A 20,105-nucleotide genomic window follows, 5' to 3' on the forward strand; every position below is an offset into this window, starting at 1 on the left:
ACTCATTTTACAATGGGAATCAAAAAGGGAAAATATTGTAATAGACATATTAGTCATGTAAAGCTAATAAATTACTAGTCTAAGTTCCAAACATTAGGCACTAACCAAGATTCAGTGAATTCATGGACATACCAACATTGATATATATATGTAAACCATATATAGTATTGAAATAAACTTTTACTATGCAAATGAATATTCACTATCATATAGATCTCCTGACCAGAACAAACAAAGTTGTAGAAAAATAATACATTATGTTGGAAAATTGTTACATATAATTTATATCTTTTTCTGGCTTGTTCTTGTGTTTTTCCTTTTCTTTCTCTTTGAGAGAAGGAATGTATGTCATTTTATGACTTGATTGTTGTATGTTAAAGTTATACGTACAAATCAATTTAAAAAAAGAATAAAAGAGATCCTGGGAATAAAATCAAAGAAAAAGGTAACTTTTCTGTTGAAAAAAATCAGTATGTTAAGCCACGCCTACTCTGTTATTTATGCAAATGATTAAGTTCACATTTAAGAATATTTTACTCTAGAAATTGCTGTCATGTCATTTCAATTCTATTTTTGTAAACAAATTTGATAGATATTGCAGTAATCATCTACAATGTAAATCAAGGTTTAATAAAACTGATTTTTTGGAAAATGGAATATTAAATTATGATGTCACTTTAACCTTAATGCTTGTCTATTAACCAGGCATATTATTGGCATGCAAGGTCCTGTTGTGATTATAGCTCTATTGCTTATTGTTTAACAGCTTTTTCTATTGTAAGAAAAAGCCTTTATTTGTTCCAAAAATAGAATAGATATTTTAAAATTTTACTTTCCATATCATTTTCTGTACATTGCTTTAATTGCTTGGATGTTTCAGTTCATGCTGCACTGACAGGTTGGAATTGGCAACACAATATCATTTTAGAAAGGAGCAGGAAAGTAGCCAATTAAATAGGCCTATACAAAATTGGTATTCTAAGTATATTTTTTTCTCACATGTCCTAGTATGATGTAAGATATAGGGATACAAAAAGGTTCCCACTAATCTAATTTTTATACGACACAAGGATAGGGCAGATCACAGCACCTAGAGATCCCACAAAGTAGGTGGATCCTCCAAGGGGTAACCTATACCCAAACAAAAATTGGCCATTATATTGAAGTTAGGCATTACCCCAACTTGTTATTTTCCTTACTCATTAGTTTAAGGCATACATGACAAAGCCACATGCGCTGCATGGTTTCTGGGGTACCTCTTAGTGAAATTGGTGTGACATACTGAAAAACTTTCATGAAACTAACACGGATTTGGGCCAACAAACCATTTCCTAATAAAAGAGATATATAGCTATTTAATTTTTGTTTTCCAAACGGAAATTAAATTAATATGTAAGGAAATAAGGACATGCAATATACAAATATAAAGTAACTTGAATTTCCATATAGCCACCCTTAACCTCTAATTGCAGTGTAAATACTAGATGATGTAGGTAAACCTGGGCAGTTTACTAGACTGGAATGTGTAATTACATGTAACAACTGGACTCATTTTACAATGGGAATCAAAAAGGGAAAATATTGTAATAGACATATTAGTCATGTAAAGCTAATAAATTACTAGTCTAAGTTCCAAACATTAGGCACTAACCAAGATTCAGTGAATTCATGGACACACCAACATTGATATATATATATATATGTAAACCATATATAGTATTGAAATAAACTTTTACTATGCAAATGAATATTCAATATCATATAGATCTCCTGACCAGAACAAACAAAGTTGTAGAAAAATAATACATTATGTTGGAAAATTGTTACATATAATTTATATCTTTTTCTGGCTTGTTCTTGTGTTTTTCCTTTTCTTTCTCTTTGAGAGAAGGAATGTATGTCATTTTATGACTTGATTGTTGTATGTTATAGTCATACGTACAAATCAATTTAAAAAAAGAATAAAAGAGATCCTGGGAATAAAATCAAAGAAAAAGGTAACTTTTCTGTTGAAAAAAATCAGTATGTTAAGCCACGCCTACTCTGTTATTTATGCAAATGATTAAGTTCACATTTAAGAATATTTTACTCTAGAAATTGCTGTCATGTCATTTCAATTCTATTTTTGTAAACAAATTTGATAGATATTGCAGTAATCATCTACAATGTAAATCAAGGTTTAATAAAACTGATTTTTTGGAAAATGGAATATTAAATTATGATGTCACTTTAACCTTAATGCTTGTCTATTAACCAGGCATATTATTGACATGCAAGGTTCTGTTGAGATTATAGCTCTATTGCTTATTGTTTAACAGCTTTTTCTATAGTAAGAAAAAGCCTTTATTTGTTCCAAAAATAGAATAGATATTTTACAATTTTACTTTCCATATCATTTTCTATACATTGCTTTAATTGCATGGATGTTTCGGTTCAAATAGTTGTCAACTAGATTTGGGCACCTCCGAAATTTTTGTTTCGTATGAATGCATTTGTACGGAAAAAAATTGGTTTTGTCAGAAGAGAAATCTGTCCATTTTTCCATTCATTTCCGATGGAAATTAATTCATTCATTAGGCGCGATTTAATTGAACCAGATGAATTTAACATAAAAATCAGTTCCCTCAATACCGAATAGCCTTAAATTAACAAAGTCAAACCATTAATTTCAAATTTCGTACAGTGATCACAACATGGCATTGAACAATGTTATATTTCCCTGATTTTACGCCACAAACTCCTGAAATAACTCCCAAACCGCCAAATGCCCAAACGCTATCAATAGCATGAAAATGTATTGGCACTATTAGTAAACTCCCGAACACTCACTATACGCATTCGTATGCATTGCTTTTTGCTTAGTCTCTTGGGCTCATGAATCATCATGCTGCACTGACAGGTTGGAATTTGCAACACAATATAATTTTAGAAAGGAGTAGGAAAGTAGCCAATTAAATAGGCCTATACAAAATTGCTATTCTAAGTATATTTTTTTTCTCACATGTCCTAGTATGATGTAAGATATATGGATACAAAAAGGTTCCCACTAATCAAATTTTTATACGACACAAGGATAGGGCAGATCACAGCACCTAGAGGTCCCACAAAGTAGGTGGATCCTCCAAGGGGTAACCTATACCCAAACAAAAATTGGTCATAATATTGAAGTTTGGCATTACCCCAACTTGTTATTTTCCTTACTCATTAGTTTAAGGCATACATGACAAAGCCACATGCGCTGCATGGTTTCTGGGGTACCTCTTAGTGAAATTGGTGTGACATACTGAAATACTTTCATGAAACTAACACGGATTTGGGCCAACAAACCATTTCCTAATAAAAGAGATATATAGCTATTTAATTTTTGTTTTCCAAACGGAAATTAAATTAATATGTAAGGAAATAAGCACATGCAATATACAAATATAAAGTAACTTGAATTTCCATAAAGCCACCCTTAACCTCTAATTGCAGTGTAAATACTAGATGATGTAGGTAAACCTGGGCAGTTTACTAGACTGGAATGTGTAATTACATGTAACAACTGGACTCATTTTACAATGGGAATCAAAAAGGGAAAATATTGTAATAGACATATTAGTCATGTAAAGCTAATAAATTACTAGTCTAAGTTCCAAACATTAGGCACTAACCAAGATTCAGTGAATTCATGGACACACCAACATTGATATATATATATATGTAAACCATATATAGTATTGAAATAAACTTTTACTATGCAAATGAATATTCACTATCATATAGATCTCCTGACCAGAACAAACAAAGTTGTAGAAAAATAATACATTATGTTGGAAAATTGTTACATATAATTTATATCTTTTTCTGGCTTGTTCTTGTGTTTTTCCTTTTCTTTCTCTTTGAGAGAAGGAATGTATGTCATTTTATGACTTGATTGTTGTATGTTATAGTTATACGTACAAATCAATTTAAAAAAAGAATAAAAGAGATCCTGGGAATAAAATCAAAGAAAAAGGTAACTTTTCTGTTGAAAAAAATCAGTATGTTAAGCCACGCCTACTCTGTTATTTATGCAAATTATTTAGTTCACATTTAAGAATATTTTACTCTAGAAATTGCTGTCATGTCATTTCAATTCTATTTTTGTAAAAAATTTTGATAGATATTGCAGTAATCATCTACAATGTAAATCAAGGTTTAATAAAACTGATTTTTTGGAAAATGGAATATTAAATTATGATGTCACTTTAACCTTAATGCTTGTCTATTAACCAGGCATATTATTGACATGCAAGGTCCTGTTGTGATTATAGCTCTATTGCTTATTGTTTAACAGCTTTTTCTATTGTAAGAAAAAGCATTTATTTGTTCCAAAAATAGAATAGATATTTTACAATTTTACTTTCCATATCATTTTCTGTACATTGCTTTAATTGCATGGATGTTTCGGTTCAAATAGTTGTCAACTAGATTTGGGCACCTCTGAAATTTTTGTTTCGTATGAATGCATTTGTACGGAAAAAAATTGGTTTTGTCAGAAGAGAAATCTGTCCATTTTTCCATTCATTTTCGATGGAAATTCATTCATTCATTAGGCGCGATTTAAATGAACCAGATGAATTTAACATAAAAATCAGTTCCCTCAATACCGAATAGCCTTAAATTAACAAAGTCAAACCATTAATTTCAAATTTCGTACATTGATCACAACATGGCATTGAACAATGTTCTATTTCCCTGATTTTACGCCACAAACTCCTGAAATAACTCCCAAACCGCCAAATGCCCAAACGCTATCAATAGCATGAAAATGTATTGGCACTATTAGTAAACTCCCGAACACTCACTATACGCATTCGTATACATTGCTTTTTGCTTAGTCTCTTGGGCTCATGAATCATCATGCTGCACTGACAGGTTGGAATTGGCAACACAATATCATTTTAAAAAGGAGCAGGAAAGTAGCCAATTAAATAGGCCTATACAAAATTGCTATTCGAAGTATATTTTTTTCTCACATGTCCTAGTATGATGTAAAATATATGGATACAAAAATGTTCCCACTAATCTAATTTTTACACGACACAAGGATAGGGCAGATCACAGCACCTAGAGGTCCCACAAAGTAGGTGGATCCTCCAATAGGTAACCTATACCCAAACAAAAATTGGTCATAATATTGAAGTTAGGCATTACCCCAACTTGTTATTTTCCTTACTCATTAGTTTAAGGCATACATGACAAAGCCACATGCGCTGCATGGTTTCTGGGGTACCTCTTAGTGAAATTGGTGTGACATACTGAAATACTTTCATGAAACTAACACGGATTTGGGCCAACAAACCATTTCCTAATAAAAGAGATATATAGCTATTTAATTTTTGTTTTCCAAACGGAAATTAAATTAATATGTAAGGAAATAGGCACATGCAATATACAAATATAAAGTAACTTGAATTTCCATATAGCCACCCTTAACCTCTAATTGCAGTGTAAATACTAGATGATGTAGGTAAACCTGGGCAGTTTACTAGACTGGAATGTGTAATTACATGTAACAACTGGACTCATTTTACAATGGGAATCAAAAAGGGAAAATATTGTAATAGACATATTAGTCATGTAAAGCTAATAAATTACTAGTCTAAGTTCCAAACATTAGGCACTAACCAAGATTCAGTGAATTCATGGACACACCAACATTGATATATATATATGTAAACCATATATAGTATTGAAATAAACTTTTACTATGCAAATGAATATTCAATATCATATAGATCTCCTGACCAGAACAAACAAAGTTGTAGAAAAATAATACATTATGTTGGAAAATTGTTACATATAATTTATATCTTTTTCTGGCTTGTTCTTGTGTTTTTCCTTTTCTTTCTCTTTGAGAGAAGGAATGTATGTCATTTTATGACTTGATTGTTGTATGTTAAAGTTATACGTACAAATCAATTTAAAAAAAGAATAAAAGAGATCCTGGGAATAAAATCAAAGAAAAAGGTAACTTTTCTGTTGAAAAAAATCAGTATGTTAAGCCACGCCTACTCTGTTATTTATGCAAATGATTAAGTTCACATTTAAGAATATTTTACTCTAGAAATTGCTGTCATGTCATTTCAATTCTATTTTTGTAAACAAATTTGATAGATATTGCAGTAATCATCTACAATGTAAATCAAGGTTTAATAAAACTGATTTTTTGGAAAATGGAATATTAAATTATGATGTCACTTTAACCTTAATGCTTGTCTATTAACCAGGCATATTATTGACATGCAAGGTTCTGTTGTGATTATAGCTCTATTGCTTATTGTTTAACAGCTTTTTCTATAGTAAGAAAAAGCCTTTATTTGTTCCAAAAATAGAATAGATATTTTACAATTTTACTTTCCATATCATTTTCTGTACATTGCTTTAATTGCATGGATGTTTTTGTTCAAATAGTTGTCAACTAGATTTGGGCACCTCCGAAATTTTTGTTTCGTATGAATGCATTTGTACGGAAAAAATTGGTTTTGTCAGAAGAGAAATCTGTCCATTTTTACATTCATTTTCGATGGAAATTCATTCATTCATTAGGCGCGATTTAATTGAACCAGATGAATTTAACTTAAAAATCAGTTCCCTCAATACCGAATAGCCTTAAATTAACAAAGTCAAACCATTAATTTCAAATTTCGTACATTGATCACAACATGGCATTGACTAATGTTCTATTTCCCTGATTTTACGCCACAAACTCCTGAAATAACTCCCAAACCGCCAAATGCCCAAACGCTATCAATAGCATGAAAATGTATTGGCACTATTAGTAAACTCCCGAACACTCACTATACGCATTCGTATGCATTGCTTTTTGCTTAGTCTCTCATGAATCATCATGCTGCACTGACAGGTTGGAATTGGCAACACAATATCATTTTAGAAAGGAGCAGGAAAGTAGCCAATTAAATAGGCCTATACAAAATTGGTATTCTAAGTATATTTTTTTTCTCACATGTCCTAGTATGATGTAAGATATAGGGATACAAAAAGGTTCCCACTAATCTAATTTTTATACGACACAAGGATAGGGCAGATCACAGCACCTAGAGATCCCACAAAGTAGGTGGATCCTCCAAGGGGTAACCTATACCCAAACAAAAATTGGCCATTATATTGAAGTTAGGCATTACACCAACTTGTTATTTTCTTTACTCATTAGTTTAAGGCATACATGACAAAGCCACATGCGCTGCATGGTTTCTGGGGTACCTCTTAGTGAAATTGGTGTGACATACTGAAAAACTTTCATGAAACTAACACGGATTTGGGCCAACAAACCATTTCCTAATAAAAGAGATATATAGCTATTTAATTTTTGTTTTCCAAACGGAAATTAAATTAATATGTAAGGAAATAAGGACATGCAATATACAAATATAAAGTAACTTGAATTTCCATATAGCCACCCTTAACCTCTAATTGCAGTGTAAATACTAGATGATGTAGGTAAACCTGGGCAGTTTACTAGACTGGAATGTGTAATTACATGTAACAACTGGACTCATTTTACAATGGGAATCAAAAAGGGAAAATATTGTAATAGACATATTAGTCATGTAAAGCTAATAAATTACTAGTCTAAGTTCCAAACATTAGGCACTAACCAAGATTCAGTGAATTCATGGACACACCAACATTGATATATATATATATATATGTAAACCATATATAGTATTGAAATAAACTTTTACTATGCAAATGAATATTCAATATCATATAGATCTCCTGACCAGAACAAACAAAGTTGTAGAAAAATAATACATTATGTTGGAAAATTGTTACATATAATTTATATCTTTTTCTGGCTTGTTCTTGTGTTTTTCCTTTTCTTTCTCTTTGAGAGAAGGAATGTATGTCATTTTATGACTTGATTGTTGTATGTTATAGTCATACGTACAAATCAATTTAAAAAAAGAATAAAAGAGATCCTGGGAATAAAATCAAAGAAAAAGGTAACTTTTCTGTTGAAAAAAATCAGTATGTTAAGCCACGCCTACTCTGTTATTTATGCAAATGATTAAGTTCACATTTAAGAATATTTTACTCTAGAAATTGCTGTCATGTCATTTCAATTCTATTTTTGTAAACAAATTTGATAGATATTGCAGTAATCATCTACAATGTAAATCAAGGTTTAATAAAACTGATTTTTTGGAAAATGGAATATTAAATTATGATGTCACTTTAACCTTAATGCTTGTCTATTAACCAGGCATATTATTGACATGCAAGGTTCTGTTGTGATTATAGCTCTATTGCTTATTGTTTAACAGCTTTTTCTATAGTAAGAAAAAGCCTTTATTTGTTCCAAAAATAGAATAGATATTTTACAATTTTACTTTCCATATCATTTTCTGTACATTGCTTTAATTGCATGGATGTTTTTGTTCAAATAGTTGTCAACTAGATTTGGGCACCTCCGAAATTTTTGTTTCGTATGAATGCATTTGTACGGAAAAAATTGGTTTTGTCAGAAGAGAAATCTGTCCATTTTTACATTCATTTTCGATGGAAATTCATTCATTCATTAGGCGCGATTTAATTGAACCAGATGAATTTAACTTAAAAATCAGTTCCCTCAATACCGAATAGCCTTAAATTAACAAAGTCAAACCATTAATTTCAAATTTCGTACATTGATCACAACATGGCATTGACTAATGTTCTATTTCCCTGATTTTACGCCACAAACTCCTGAAATAACTCCCAAACCGCCAAATGCCCAAACGCTATCAATAGCATGAAAATGTATTGGCACTATTAGTAAACTCCCGAACACTCACTATACGCATTCGTATGCATTGCTTTTTGCTTAGTCTCTCATGAATCATCATGCTGCACTGACAGGTTGGAATTGGCAACACAATATCATTTTAGAAAGGAGCAGGAAAGTAGCCAATTAAATAGGCCTATACAAAATTGGTATTCTAAGTATATTTTTTTTCTCACATGTCCTAGTATGATGTAAGATATAGGGATACAAAAAGGTTCCCACTAATCTAATTTTTATACGACACAAGGATAGGGCAGATCACAGCACCTAGAGATCCCACAAAGTAGGTGGATCCTCCAAGGGGTAACCTATACCCAGACAAAAATTGGCCATTATATTGAAGTTAGGCATTACACCAACTTGTTATTTTCTTTACTCATTAGTTTAAGGCATACATGACAAAGCCACATGCGCTGCATGGTTTCTGGGGTACCTCTTAGTGAAATTGGTGTGACATACTGAAAAACTTTCATGAAACTAACACGGATTTGGGCCAACAAACCATTTCCTAATAAAAGAGATATATAGCTATTTAATTTTTGTTTTCCAAACGGAAATTAAATTAATATGTAAGGAAATAAGGACATGCAATATACAAATATAAAGTAACTTGAATTTCCATATAGCCACCCTTAACCTCTAATTGCAGTGTAAATACTAGATGATGTAGGTAAACCTGGGCAGTTTACTAGACTGGAATGTGTAATTACATGTAACAACTGGACTCATTTTACAATGGGAATCAAAAAGGGAAAATATTGTAATAGACATATTAGTCATGTAAAGCTAATAAATTACTAGTCTAAGTTCCAAACATTAGGCACTAACCAAGATTCAGTGAATTCATGGACACACCAACATTGATATATATATATATATGTAAACCATATATAGTATTGAAATAAACTTTTACTATGCAAATGAATATTCAATATCATATAGATCTCCTGACCAGAACAAACAAAGTTGTAGAAAAATAATACATTATGTTGGAAAATTGTTACATATAATTTATATCTTTTTCTGGCTTGTTCTTGTGTTTTTCCTTTTCTTTCTCTTTGAGAGAAGGAATGTATGTCATTTTATGACTTGATTGTTGTATGTTATAGTCATACGTACAAATCAATTTAAAAAAAGAATAAAAGAGATCCTGGGAATAAAATCAAAGAAAAAGGTAACTTTTCTGTTGAAAAAAATCAGTATGTTAAGCCACGCCTACTCTGTTATTTATGCAAATGATTAAGTTCACATTTAAGAATATTTTACTCTAGAAATTGCTGTCATGTCATTTCAATTCTATTTTTGTAAACAAATTTGATAGATATTGCAGTAATCATCTACAATGTAAATCAAGGTTTAATAAAACTGATTTTTTGGAAAATGGAATATTAAATTATGATGTCACTTTAACCTTGATGCTTGTCTATTAACCAGGCATATTATTGACATGCAAGGTTCTGTTGAGATTATAGCTCTATTGCTTATTGTTTAACAGCTTTTTCTATAGTAAGAAAAAGCCTTTATTTGTTCCAAAAATAGAATAGATATTTTACAATTTTACTTTCCATATCATTTTCTATACATTGCTTTAATTGCATGGATGTTTCGGTTCAAATAGTTGTCAACTAGATTTGGGCACCTCCGAAATTTTTGTTTCGTATGAATGCATTTGTACGGAATAAAATTGGTTTTGTCAGAAGAGAAATCTGTCCATTTTTCCATTCATTTCCGATGGAAATTAATTCATTCATTAGGCGCGATTTAATTGAACCAGATGAATTTAACATAAAAATCAGTTCCCTCAATACCGAATAGCCTTAAATTAACAAAGTCAAACCATTAATTTCAAATTTCGTACAGTGATCACAACATGGCATTGAACAATGTTCTATTTCCCTGATTTTACGCCACAAACTCCTGAAATAACTCCCAAACCGCCAAATGCCCAAACGCTATCAATAGCATGAAAATGTATTGGCACTATTAGTAAACTCCCGAACACTCACTATACGCATTCGTATGCATTGCTTTTTGCTTAGTCTCTTGGGCTCATGAATCATCATGCTGCACTGACAGGTTGGAATTGGCAACACAATATCATTTTAGAAAGGAGCAGGAAAGTAGCCAATTAAATAGGCCTATACAAAATTGGTATTCTAAGTATATATTTTTTCTCACATGTCCTAATATGATGTAAGATATATGGATACAAAAAGGTTCCCACTAATCTAATTTTTATACGACACAAGGATAGGGCAGATCACAGCACCTAGAGATCCCACAAAGTAGGTGGATCCTCCAAGGGGTAACCTATAACCAAACTAAAATTGGTCATAATATTGAAGTTAGGCATTACCCCAACTTGTTATTTTCCTTACTCATTAGTTTAAGGCATACATGACAAAGCCACATGCGCTGCATGGTTTCTGGGGTACCTCTTAGTGAAATTGGTGTGACATACTGAAAAACTTTCATGAAACTAACACGGATTTGGGCCAACAAACCATTTCCTAATAAAAGAGATATATAGCTATTTAATTTTTGTTTTCCAAACGGAAATTAAATTAATATGTAAGGAAATAAGCACATGCAATATACAAATATAAAGTAACTTGAATTTCCATATAGACACCCTTAACCTCTAATTGCAGTGTAAATACTAGATGATGTAGGTAAACCTGGGCAGTTTACTAGACTGGAATGTGTAATTACATGTAACAACTGGACTCATTTTACAATGGGAATCAAAAAGGGAAAATATTGTAATAGACATATTAGTCATGTAAAGCTAATAAATTACTAGTCTAAGTTCCAAACATTAGGCACTAACCAAGATTCAGTGAATTCATGGACACACCAACATTGATATATATATATGTAAACCATATATAGTATTGAAATAAACTTTTACTATGCAAATGAATATTCACTATCATATAGATCTCCTGACCAGAACAAACAAAGTTGTAGAAAAATAATACATTATGTTGGAAAATTGTTACATATAATTTATATCTTTTTCTGGCTTGTTCTTGTGTTTTTCCTTTTCTTTCTCTTTGAGAGAAGGAATGTATGTCATTTTATGACTTGATTGTTGTATGTTATAGTTATACGTACAAATCAATTTAAAAAAAGAATAAAAGAGATCCTGGGAATAAAATCAAAGAAAAAGGTAACTTTTCTGTTGAAAAAAAATCAGTATGTTAAGCCACGCCTACTCTGTTATTTATGCAAATGATTAAGTTCACATTTAAGAATATTTTACTCTAGAAATTGCTGTCATGTCATTTCAATTCTATTTTTGTAAAAAAATTTCATAAATATTGCAGTAATCATCTAACATGTAAATCAAGGTTTAATAAAACTGATTTTTTGGAAAATGGAATATTAAATTATGATGTCACTTTAACCTTAATGCTTGTCTATTAACCAGGCATATTATGGACATGCAAGCTCCTGTTGTGATTATAGCTCTATTGCTTATTGTTTAACCCCTTCAGGACCGGACTGTTTTTGCGATGTTTGTACGTTAAGGACCAGAGCTATTTTAACACTTTTGTGGTGTTTGTGTTTAGCTGTAATTTTCCGCTCTCTCATTTACTGTTCCCATACAAGTTATATATTGTTTTTTTCAGGACAAGAAGGGCTTTCTTTACATACCATTATTTGTATCATTTCATATCATTTACTTGAAAAAAATAGTAAAATATGGTGAAAAAAAACCAAAAAAACGTGTTTTTTGACTTCTACTTAAAAAATATTTTACTGATCTACAAAATCGAATGAAACAAACTTCTAAATAGATTAAACATTTTGTCCTTAGTTTAAAAACACCCAATGTTTACGTGTTTTTTTGCTTTTATTTGCAAGTTATAGGGCTATAAGTACAAGTAGGAACTTGCGGTTTCAAAATTTACATTTTTCAAATGTATCAATAGTGACATTGTAACACTGTTATGTCATAAATCTCCAAAAAACACCCCACATGTATATATTTTTCTTAAACTAGATAACCCAGGGTATTCATCTAAGAATATTTTGATACTTTCTATGCAGCCATTTTACCATAAACCTTTGTCAAACTTTGCATAGGTAGTTTATTTTTTTTATTTTTTTCACATAAATTGCAATTCAGGTATAAATTCACAGATTTTGTTAGGTGTCACTACCAAACAACACCCCAATATGTGTTCAGCAACATCTCCCGAGTACAGGGATACCCCCCATGTATAGGTGTATTGGGTTGCTTGGGGGCTAAAAGGCCACATTTTGCAGGTGCGCTTATCAGTTTCCCAGCTCGGAATTTTGACATGTAGTCAACCTGCATGCATGTCCTATTTGGGACATTTTTGAAGCCGGCCAATGTATTTTACCCCCATCAAACCATATATTTTTGAAAAGTAGACACCCTAGGGTATTTCACATGGTGGGATTTTTACACTTTCCATGCACTAATTCTACCACCAGGCTTTGTCAAACATTGAGTTAGTAATTTTTTTTCTGTTTTTTTCACACACATTGTACTTTAGGCATGAATTAACAGATCCTGTTATGTGTCACTGCCAAACAACACCCCAATATGTGTTTAGCAATATCTCCCGAGTACAGGGATACCCCCCATGTATAGGTGTTTTGGGTTGTTTGGGGGCTAAAAGGCCACATTTTGCAGGTGCGCATATCAGTTTCCCAGCTTGGAATTTTGACATGTAGTCAACCTGCATGCATGTCCTATTTGGGACATTTTTGAAGCCGGCCAATGTATTTTACCCCCATCAAACCATATATTTTTGAAAAGTAGACACCCTAGGGTATTTCACATGGTGGAATTTTTACACTTTCCATGCACTAATTCTACCACCAGGCTTTGTCAAACATTGAGTTAGTAATTTTCTTTCTGTTTTTTTCACACACATTGTACTTTAGGCATGAATTAACAGATCCTGTTATGTGTCACTGCCAAACAACACCCCAATATGTGTTTAGCAATATCTCCCGAGTACAGGGATACCCCCCATGTATAGGTGTTTTGGGTTGTTTGGGGGCTAAAAGGCCACATTTTGCAGGTGCGCATATCAGTTTCCCAGCTTGGAATTTTGACATGTAGTCAACCTGCATGCATGTCCTATTTGGGACATTTTTGAAGCCGGCCAATGTATTTTACCCCCATCAAACCATATATTTTTGAAAAGTAGACACCCTAGGGTATTTCACATGGTGGAATTTTTACACTTTCCATGCACTAATTCTACCACCAGGCTTTGTCAAACATTGAGTTAGTAATTTTCTTTCTGTTTTTTTCACACACATTGTACTTTAGGCATGAATTAACAGATCCTGTTATGTGTCACTGCCAAACAACACCCCAATATGTGTTCAGTAACATCTCCCGAGTACAGGGATACCCCCCATGTATAGGTGTTTTGGGTTGTTTGGGGGCTAAAAGGCCACATTTTGCAGGTGCGCATATCAGTTTCCCAGCTCGGAATTTTGACATGTAGTCAACCTGCATGCATGTCCTATTTGGGACATTTTTGAAGCCGGCCAATGTATTTTACCCCCATCAAACCATATATTTTTGAAAAGTAGACACCCTAGGGTATTTCACATGGTGGAATTTTTACACTTTCCATGCACTAATTCTACCACCAGGCTTTGTCAAACATTGAGTTAGTAATTTTCTTTCTGTTTTTTTCACACACATTGTACTTTAGGCATGAATTAACAGATCCTGTTATGTGTCACTGCCAAACAACACCCCAATATGTGTTCAGCAACATCTCCCGAGTACAGGGATACCCCCCATGTATAGGTGTTTTGGGTTGTTTGGGGGCTAAAAGGCCACATTTTGCAGGTGCGCATATCAGTTTCCCAGCTCGGAATTTTGACATGTAGTCAACCTGCATGCATGTCCTATTTGGGACATTTTTGAAGCCGGCCAATGTATTTTACCCCCATCAAACCATATATTTTTGAAAAGTAGACACCCTAGGGTATTTCACATGGTGGAATTTTTACACTTTCCATGCACTAATTCTACCACCAGGCTTTGTCAAACATTGAGTTAGTAAATTTTTTTCAGTTTTTTTCACACACCTTGTACTTTAGGCATGAATTATCAGATCCTGTTATGTGTCACTGCCAAACAACACCCCAATATGTGTTCAGCAAGATCTCCTGAATACAGTGATACCACCCATGCATAGGCTTGTCGGGTTCTTTGGGGGCTAAAAGACCACGTTTGGCAGGTGCGCTTATCAGTTTCCCAACTTGGAATTTTGACATGTAATCAACCTGCGCCCATGTCCCATTTGAGCCAATGTTTTTTACCCCCATCAAACCATATATTTTTGAAAAGTAGACAACCCAGGGCATTTTAAATTGTGGTATTTTAACACTTTTCATGCACTGAATTCTACCACCAGCCTTTGTCAAACTTTTGGATAGTAATCTTTTTTTGTTTCTTTGTCACACACATTGTACTTTAGGCATGAATTAACAGATCCTGTTATGTGTCACTGCCAAACACTGCCCAATATGTTCAGCAACATCTCTTGAGTACAGTGATACCCCCCATGTATATGGTTGCCGGGTTGTTTGGGGGCCAAAAGGCAACAATCAGAACTTGTACATGTCAGTTTTTCAACTTGATATATAGGTATGCTTGGTCTATCTTCAGTTTGACATATTTTTGTACCCCCCAGTTAATGTTACCATCATGCCAATATGTATAGTATATATTTTTATAAAGTAGACATCAAATGTTATAGAGGATGGGGTGTTTTGACTTCTTTCCCCCAACCATTTTGCCCCCCAAAGAAAGTGTAGTGGTATTTTCTTTATTCTGGTTTTTATGCACACGTCATCTGGTTTTGGACAGCTGGTTATGTGTTACTGCCAGAAAACTTGTTAGGCCAAATGTGCAGGTAGCAAATGTACATTTAGCAGCAATCTTTAAACTGACTCCTGCAAATAGAATCTAAATGGAGATTTGGGGGAAGGAAACTGACTAACAAAAAAATGGCTGCTTTCCAAAGAAACAGAAAATAAAATAAAAATTCAGGAACACTTCTTACAACTGTTCTGTGTGGTACAGCTTGAAACATGTTCCTACACAGAGTCCTGGTTTCGAAGGACAATCAGGACAGTGAAAAGGGGTGTCTGTCCTTTTCCCGTTTTTAAAACAGACCCGGCAACGTTTCTGGGGGGTTTTTTTTCTAGCAGTTGGCGGTAACTTAAAAATAAAATGTCTGGACTCAGCTTGCACCGTTGTTGGAACTTGTCCATCTCCATAAATTGTTAAAGAAATTATTTTCAATTGAAATTGGAGAAAGGTGATTTTCCCTGGATTATTTTTTTTAAAAAGTAAAAATGAGTTGTGGGTTGCTATTTGCATCAGATATATAGCCACCTTTTTATACCATGCTTTGGTTTTTCATAAAATAAGATACGGCTGCATCAGCTGATCAGCCAAATCAACACCACCCATGTACTTATTATACGCCCTGATGCAAACCGGTTTGGACTCTACTCTGCCCCGGACAGAGACGTCGGACATGCGTTCGTCATGGATGGTGGTGAGCATGTGGACATCCTTCCTGTCCCTAAATTTTAGTGCAAGCACCTCAGCTTTCCGAAGTGCTTTACATTCGCCTTTTTTTAATTTTGCATCTATGAGAGATCGTGGAAAGTCTTTGGAATTTTTTCTGGCAGTGCCGCAGGCCAGTGTCTGTAAAGCATAAAGTGTTTTAAATAGACGGACACTACTATAAAAATTATCCACATAAAGGTGGTAACCTTTATTAAACAAGGGGTTTAGTAGGTCCCATACAAGTTTCCCACTTGTCCCCAGGGAGTCAGGACAGTCAGGAGGGTCCAGTTGACCATCTTTCCCCTCATATACACGAAAGGCAAATGTGTATCCGCTTTCGCTCTCACACAGTTTGTACAGTTTAATGCCATACCTAGAGCGCTTTGAGGGGATGTATTGTCTGAACCCTAATCTCCCTTTGTATTTCATTAGAGATTCATCTATGGATAAATTTTGTTGGGGGGTATAAACATCCGAAAATTTGTCCTGAAAATGGTCTAGCAGTGGGCGTATTTTATAAAGCCTATCGTATTGGGGGTGATCTCTAGGGTGACAGAGGGTATTGTCACTGAAATTTAAAAATCTCAGCAGTAACTTGTATCTGGCTCTAGGCATGGTTTGGGAGAATACTGGACTCGACATTATTGGGTTGGTGCTCCAGTATGAGCGAATCGATGGCTTTTTTATAATCCCCATGAGCATTGTAAGAGCCCAGAACTTTTTAAGCTCTGGGACATCTGTGGGATGCCAGTCATGCTCCCTGGCTGTATAGCTACCTGGATTGTTGTCAATAAATTGGGTAGCATACAAGTTAGTCTGGGAAGCAATCTCCTCCCAGATGGTATCCCCTAAAAATAGTTCTACATACTGCATTGGGGAGAAGCCATCCACATTAACATTAATGCCTGCGTTGGCACTAAAAGGGGGGACGTTGGGCTCGGCTAACTGTGGAGGTACCCAGTCCTCCTCCACATTTGGCATAGCAGAGGAAGCACAGCTTCTTTCTTCAGCCGGCTCACACACAGATGACATGTCGTCTTGACTAGACATGTCAGAAAACTGACCTGGGTCAAAATCTGACGCAGTGTCAGTGGCGTCAGAGTCTGACGCCAAGAAGGCATATGCCTCCTGCAAGTTATACATACGCTGCATGTTTTACACACGACTAAAACAAATTACAAACACACAAAAAAAATTTATACTTTTTTTTTTTTTTTTTTACTAAAACAGACTAAACAGCAATCCCTAAACTAACTCCTGTCACAAAAATCTAATGGAGATTTGGGGGAAGGAAACTGACTGACTACGACAGACTACGACAGACTAAGACAGACTACGACAGACTAAGACGGACTAAGACAGACTAAGACAGACTAAGACAGACTAAGACAAATATTTTTAAAACAAATTTAACCCTTTAAGGGCAAAAAAAAAGACAGACAGTACAAATGCACTGCTGAAACAGATCTGGCAGGGAAGGGGTTAAAATGGATTTTTAATTCACTGCTGATACTTTTTACAACTCTCTGGAACACTCTGCTGCAACAAACTATCACGATCTCTGTCTCTCTCGCCTCACAAAACGCTACAGAGGAGAGAGGGGCAGAGATCACTGTCAAAGTGAGTGTTTGTAACACCCACTTTGACAGCAGCCAATTGTGAGCGATCGCGGATCGCTCACACACCGTAATTGGCTGTTACTATCTGCCTGGGATGTCTGGCAGATAGTAACATCATTGTACTGGCAAGAGCGATCTTTGATCGCTTCCTGCAGCCCGTTTTCCGCTATGACGGTTCAGGACCGTCAGCGGTCCAAACGCACGTTTTACCGCTGACGGTCCTGAACCGTCCGCGGTCCTGAAAGGGTTAACAGCTATTTCTATAGTAAGAAAAAGCCTTTATTTGTTCCAAAAATAGAAGAGATATTTTAAAATTTTACTTTCCATATCATTTTCTGTACATTGCTTTAATTGCTTGGATGTTTCACTTCACATAGTTGTCAACTAGATTTGGGGACCTCCGAAATTTTTGTTTCGTATGAATGCATTTGTACGGAAAAAAATTGGTTTTGTCAGAAGAGAAATCTGTCCATTTTTCCATTCATTTTCGATGGAAATTCATTCATTCATTAGGCGCGATTTAATTGAACCAGATGAATTTAACATAAAAATCAGTTCCCTCAATACCGAATAGCCTTAAATTAACAAAGTCAAACCATTAATTTCAAATTTCGTACATTGATCACAACATGGCATTGAACAATGTTCTATTTCCCTGATTTTACGCCACAAACTCCTGAAATAACTCCCAAACCGCCAAATGCCCAAACGCTATCAATAGCATGAAAATGTATTGGCACTATTAGTACACTCCCTAACACTCACTATACGCATTCGTATGCATTGCTTTTTGCTTAGTCTCTTGGGCTCATGAATCATCATGCTGCACTGACAGGTTGGAATTGGCAACACAATATAATTTTAGAAAGGAGAAGGAAAGTAGCCAATTAAATAGGCCTATACAAAATTGCTATTCTAAGTATATATTTTTTCTCACATGTCCTAGTATGATGTAAGATATATGGATACAAAAAGGTTCCCACTAATCTAATTTTTATACGACACAAGGATAGGGCAGATCACAGCACCTAAAGGTCCCACAAAGTAGGTGGATCCTCCAAGGGGTAACCTATACCCAAACAAAAATTGGTCATAATATTGAAGTTAGGCATTACCCCAACTTGTTATTTTCCTTACTCATTAGTTTAAGGCATACATGACAAAGCCACATGCGCTGCATGGTTTCTGGGGTACCTCTTAGTGAAATTGGTGTGACATACTGAAAAACTTTCATGAAACTAACACGGATTTGGGCCAACAAACCATTTCCTAATAAAAGAGATATATAGCTATTTAATTTTTGTTTTCCAAACGGAAATTAAATTACTATGTAAGGAAATAGGCACATGCAATATACAAATATAAAGTAACTTGAATTTCCATATAGCCACCCTTAACCTCTAATTGCAGTGTAAATACTAGATGATGTAGGTAAACCTGGGCAGTTTACTAGACTGGAATGTGTAATTACATGTAACAACTGGACTCATTTTACAATGGGAATCAAAATGGGAAAATATAATAATAGACATATTAGTCATGTAAAGCTAATAAATTACTAGTCTAAGTTCCAAACATTAGGCACTAACCAAGATTCAGTGAATTCATGGACACACCAACATTGATATATATATATATTTAAACCATATATAGTATTGAAATAAACTTTTACTATGCAAATGAATATTCAATATCATATAGATCTCCTGACCAGAACAAACAAAGTTGTAGAAAAATAATACATTATGTTGGAAAATTGTTACATATAATTTATATCTTTTTCTGGCTTGTTCTTGTGTTTTTCCTTTTCTTTCTCTTTGAGAGAAGGAATGTATGTCATTTTATGACTTGATTGTTGTATGTTATAGTTATACGTACAAATCAATTTAAAAAAAGATTAAAAGAGATCCAGGGAATAAAATCAAAGAAAAAGGTAACTTTTCTGTTGAAAAAAATCAGTATGTTAAGCCACGCCTACTCTGTTATTTATGCAAATGATTAAGTTCACATTTAAGAATATTTTACTCTAGAAATTGCTGTCATGTCATTTCAATTCTATTTTTAAAAAAAAATTTGATAGATATTG

At 33.8% G+C, this 20,105-nt stretch overlaps 7 non-coding genes across 7 annotated transcripts; all 7 read right to left on the reverse strand.

Annotated features, from left to right (window-relative positions):
* Positions 1–1,073: 1,073 nt before the first annotated feature.
* LOC134591627 (U12 minor spliceosomal RNA) lies at positions 1,074–1,216 on the reverse strand. The gene has a single exon (XR_010088373.1). It is a non-coding gene; the product is annotated as a U12 minor spliceosomal RNA (small nuclear RNA).
* A 1,859-nt stretch (positions 1,217–3,075) lies between these two features.
* LOC134591634 (U12 minor spliceosomal RNA) lies at positions 3,076–3,218 on the reverse strand. The gene has a single exon (XR_010088380.1). It is a non-coding gene; the product is annotated as a U12 minor spliceosomal RNA (small nuclear RNA).
* Positions 3,219–5,074: 1,856 nt separating this feature from the next.
* Positions 5,075–5,217, reverse strand: LOC134591786 (U12 minor spliceosomal RNA). The gene has a single exon (XR_010088510.1). It is a non-coding gene; the product is annotated as a U12 minor spliceosomal RNA (small nuclear RNA).
* Positions 5,218–7,065: 1,848 nt separating this feature from the next.
* Positions 7,066–7,208, reverse strand: LOC134591844 (U12 minor spliceosomal RNA). Its single transcript, XR_010088559.1, has one exon. It is a non-coding gene; the product is annotated as a U12 minor spliceosomal RNA (small nuclear RNA).
* Positions 7,209–9,062: 1,854 nt separating this feature from the next.
* Positions 9,063–9,205, reverse strand: LOC134591851 (U12 minor spliceosomal RNA). Its single transcript, XR_010088564.1, has one exon. It is a non-coding gene; the product is annotated as a U12 minor spliceosomal RNA (small nuclear RNA).
* A 1,859-nt stretch (positions 9,206–11,064) lies between these two features.
* Positions 11,065–11,207, reverse strand: LOC134591809 (U12 minor spliceosomal RNA). The gene has a single exon (XR_010088529.1). It is a non-coding gene; the product is annotated as a U12 minor spliceosomal RNA (small nuclear RNA).
* A 7,823-nt stretch (positions 11,208–19,030) lies between these two features.
* LOC134591651 (U12 minor spliceosomal RNA) lies at positions 19,031–19,173 on the reverse strand. Its single transcript, XR_010088394.1, has one exon. It is a non-coding gene; the product is annotated as a U12 minor spliceosomal RNA (small nuclear RNA).
* Between the last annotated feature and the right edge of the window lie 932 nt (positions 19,174–20,105).

The sequence above is a fragment of the Pelobates fuscus genome, chromosome 2, assembly GCF_036172605.1.
Source record: "Pelobates fuscus isolate aPelFus1 chromosome 2, aPelFus1.pri, whole genome shotgun sequence".
Taxonomy (NCBI): Eukaryota; Metazoa; Chordata; class Amphibia; order Anura; family Pelobatidae; genus Pelobates; species Pelobates fuscus.